Here is a 4,474-nt window from a genome sequence, read left to right as displayed (position 1 = left end):
GTATCATAGATTCAAAATAAAATGCTGACTAATCGGCCTTTTATGAGCAAGGGTCTTGCTTTACAGAGGCGGCAGCCCGGAAGGATGTGAATTCTGCATTCTGTACCAACATAAACCTTATGCATAAACCTGCGATGAAATAGAAAAAAATAAACAGCAGAGAAAGGAGGAGAGTAGAGAAATATTTTTATTTTGAAATCCATACCCGGAAGTGTAGCCATTGCAGTGTGACTGAATTGACAGACATCTGTAGCTCTTTGGTTCTGGAAGTGGACGAAGTGGATTCTTCTCCTCCTCCTCCTTCTCCTCTCGGCTCTGCTTCTCCACCGCCGCTGCTGTCGCTGCTGCTGCTGCTGCTGCTGCTTCTGAGGACAGACGCTCTCACTGCGGCGGAAACTTCTGCCAGGAGACGCGGGAAGGTAGGTCACCGACCCCGGCTACTCTGTGTGCTTTTTCATGCACAGCTGTAGAGGTAAACGGTGCTGGCTGTCGTGATGCTGCCAAGACAAGATTTTGATAGTAAAATCAGTTGCAGGCTCGTTCCTCCAGAAAGTCTCCTGGAGACACTTTGAATGTCGCCTTTATTTAGGGTTTTTTCATTGTGGAGTCACTGTGTGGGTCATGCTTTGCAACAATATGGAATTAATTCATGTTGTCGTTTGGTGTCTGTTCAGTATTCAACATAATTCCTCCCAGTGGAGACTGAACCATTCTTCTCTCCTCAAGAGCTGATGACAGGGCAGAGTGTGTGTGTTTGTCTCCTCTAGGACCTTTCTCTGGCATAAACACTGACCTTGTCAGGACCACTTGTCCTCATTGAGACCAAAACCTGGTCCTAGTGAGTCATGGAGACCAAAACCCAGTCCTAGTGAGTCAAATCCTCATTTCTGAGGCTCAGGCTAGAATTGTGGCCAAGCTTAATGTTAGGCAGTAATAACATCAGGTCAAGTCTAGCTTTCAAAATGAATGGAGGTCAAGGTACATGTATTTTTTTGATACATCTTTAGGACCTTTTCTAGCATACCCACTGACCTCGCCAGGTCCCCATGGAGACCAAAACCTGGTCCTTATGAAGCAGAACCTAGTTATTAAGGAACTGGTTATATTTGAATTGTGGTTATTTTAAGGTTAGGGTTAGGTGTTAACAGGTCAAAGTTAGTGATAGCCCTGTGTTTAGGCTGTTCAAATGAATGAATGTCAGTCTAGCGTCCTCACAATTGCCCACAACAAACATCAGGTACATAAAAAGTGACATTGTTAGGGAGCAACTACCATAGATTGCAGGTGTTTATATGAGACATGAATGCCAGTCTTTGGTCCCTGATAGACATGCAGGGTCACCAAAATATTCAGGTTTATGTGCTGCATCCCATCTTTATGTAGTTTAATTCAGAAGAGTTTTAATATTTTAGTTAACGTTGGGTTAATACCGTCTAAAATGCATTGGTCTATCACTGTATTTGGCTGTATGGAGGTAACAGATACATCTATCAACAACAATTGGCACATGAGTCACTACACCTCCCCTTTTTATGTTTATCTTTATGAAACATAACACAAGGCTAAGGTACTGCCTTACCTGTACTGATAGCAAAAATCATCGTTTGAACTGGACTGACAGCATCATGGTCACTGCTCAGTAACAGTGCCAAAGTCAATTTGTGTTTTAAGGTGGGTTAAAAACACAGATAGAGAAGGTTTAGAACTGACCTTAAAATTAAATTGCCTTAAATTGACACAAAGTCAGCTGGCAGTCGTCGCGTTTCAAGCGACCGAGCCAAACTGTCGCATTCAAACATCGTCTCAGATGTGACTGCTTGCTACTTTTTCCTCGTCTCGTGTGTATTTTTAGTGCTTTCGACTGTTTGGACGCCGCACGGCAGATAAAAACTGCACCAAAATGATTATGATAAAAGACAGAGAGGGGGAAAAAAACCTCTCCACCCTCACCACCACCACCATCTGTGCTCTGCTCCGAGTGCTGCTGCTGGCTGACTCGCATCATGTCGAGTCAGCTCTCTCCCTCACTAAATATTGTTTCAGACTTGAGAGGCACATTTTCAGAGTTAAGGGGAGCACATCCGAGGTTCTCCGGCCTGTTTACGTTCCCACTTTTCATCTGCTCACTGTTTATTTGGGGAAATAGAGAAAGGAATGCCTGCCTCTCTCTCTCATTTAGAACGTTTAGTCTGAGATATATCCCTCATTTCTTTGTGTTATTTCTATCACCTGTTAAGGATTTTAAGTGGAGATCTGTGTAAAACTTTATTTTTTTCCTCGGCCGGTGCTGCTGAGGTAGACAGAATTACATCTGACATGTCACATTCGTCTCACTGGCCTCGTGGTCCCGTTAGGAAGGACAAGCCGGGTTACATGAAATGATGAACTGAACCTAAAGCAACTCCCTGATCAAAGTGCAGAGAGAGATGGAGAGGGAGTGAGCGCGAAGGAGCGGGGGAGTGCTTGACTCGAAGCTAAGCTGAGGGACACTTAGCATCTGTTTGCTCCACACAGACTTTACTTTGAGCCGGTCATATGGCTTTGATTAGTGTGCTAGTTTTCGGATCGCTCCACTCTCCCTGGCAACAGTTGGAGACAAGGACAGCATAGTTAGCTCCAGTCTTTAAAGGAAAATAAAAACTCCCCGTGCATCCTTCTCACTGCATGCACAGCAACAGTCGGCAGTGCTCACTCGAAGATGACAAGTAGAAAAACATAAAATATGATGTGTCAGAAAACTGTCTGGGTCCACGTCGGGACATGATTACTCTGCAGATTTGGCCCACCCTTAAATTCCCACCTAATAATCCTGAGCCGTGCAATTTCTTCTCTCTCTTGTTATAACAACAACCTCTTTCTTCTGCCCTCCTCCTTTTCTGTTCTCCAAATTGTGATTGCGTTGGAAATTGTGTGGCTCAAACCTCTCTCTCTCTCTCTCTCTCTCTTGGCTGCGTTTGTGCAGCCTCAGTCCTGTGCAAAAGTCTCAGTCCACCTCCAGCTTTGTTGCTTTTATGTCTGTCACATTCATTCAGATTGTGACTCAGAAGTTGGTCTTCATGTATTAGCAAACTGTCAATGAGTTGAACTCATATCAAGCACTTTTCTTGAATAAACCGAATGTACATAGTAGAGCTTTTAGCAGATATTTGTCGACATGAAAGAGTAGAACAAACACAGGTTTTACCAATAATTAGGGTGCTTGAGAGAGCCAGGGCCGTGCTCTTGTTCAAGTGTAAGTGTAGTTCACACTCAGTACTTGACACTTCAACCTGTATAAGCTGCTTTTTTCCCTGAAAATATTGTAATTCCTGATTTTTCTGGATGCGTTCCAATAAAGTGATTAAGAAATAGTGACACTGTATGGTCACTAAAGCATTGCTACAACAACAAACCTAATGGCTTGCCTATGACTATTGCACAGCATCGCATATGCTCGATAACCGAGGCTCGTCCAAGCCAAACACTGCGCAGAGAATTGGTGTGTGTGTGTGCGCTCTCTTGGCCTGCTGACAAACATACGTATTTTATTTCTGCAAAAGTGATACAGCCCAGAGGGAAGGTTTTTTTCACAGCAGACCATGGAAGATGTACAACACCATCACCTCACTGAGACAGTTCACTCTTCATTTACCCACATTTATGAGTGCTTTAAGATGGAGCAGTCATTTACCAAGAAAGAAGTTGGTGTGTGAATCTTTTGAATGCTGTCCACAAATCTGTTTAAGCTGGAGCACCAAGGGGCGTCATTTGGGGGGGTGGGTTCTGCTCACTCCCCTTGTTCTCTTGTTTAAATAAACAAGGGGTAATGAAAAGCACTTGATATCAAGCAGCAAGTTTAATAACCCCTCAATAAATCGAGTGCGGGAGCAGAAGTAATGAAAATGGAGGGGAGTTTGGCTGGTGCAGGAAATGACTGGGAGAAAGCCTGAGGGAGGGGAAGAGAGAAAAACTTTCAGTTGTTCCACGTATGAGCTGCAACAGGACAAAGACCCCTCAGTGTTTTTAGCCAGGTTCTTCTTTTACTGTACCTTCTTATTGCTGTTGAAAATGAAATTACAGGCACATTAGTGCTCCCCCCCCCCCAACTCATTAGCCCACTCAGGTTCAGGTTATTAACACTTAAAAAAACAGAGGCTGTAGCAGCTGGCTCGAGCAGTTTACACTCTCGCTGTCTCTCTTTCATTCCCCGCGGACCTTGCACTCTTGTCTTTCTATCTCCTCCTCTGCTTTTCAGGAGGCAACTTGTTCACCCCTGCTCTCGTCACCAAAAAGTTTCCCATCTGCTTCCGATTACCTTTGGCTGCAGTTGGTTTGCCGCCAGGCATCTGGGCCAGTGTGGCGTCTCCTCTCACTCCTCTCGCCCCAGTCTGCTCTGAGGGAGGGATGCAGGGGAGAGAGGGGAGCCAGGGACATGATGAGGAAACTGGGTGGGCAGACTTGACAGGAGGTGGATAGCAAAGGGTCGAGTTTTAGC

At 44.8% G+C, this 4,474-nt stretch overlaps 1 protein-coding gene across 1 annotated transcript in view; it reads left to right on the top strand.

Moving 5' to 3' along the window:
* The first annotated feature begins 291 nt into the window (after positions 1 to 291).
* adamts10 (ADAM metallopeptidase with thrombospondin type 1 motif, 10) overlaps positions 292 to 4,474 on the top strand; it is a 44,339-nt gene continuing 40,156 nt past the window's right edge. The window contains exon 1 of the mRNA XM_044044682.1: positions 292 to 419. The gene's annotated coding sequence lies outside the window, so the exon portion shown is untranslated. The remainder of the gene's footprint in view (positions 420 to 4,474) is intronic.

Source organism: Solea senegalensis, linkage group LG14 (assembly GCF_019176455.1).
Source record: "Solea senegalensis isolate Sse05_10M linkage group LG14, IFAPA_SoseM_1, whole genome shotgun sequence".
In the NCBI taxonomy this organism is placed as follows: domain Eukaryota; kingdom Metazoa; phylum Chordata; class Actinopteri; order Pleuronectiformes; family Soleidae; genus Solea; species Solea senegalensis.
The sequence above is the reverse complement of the archived record's forward strand: the minus strand, read 5'-3'. Positions and strand labels throughout refer to the sequence as shown.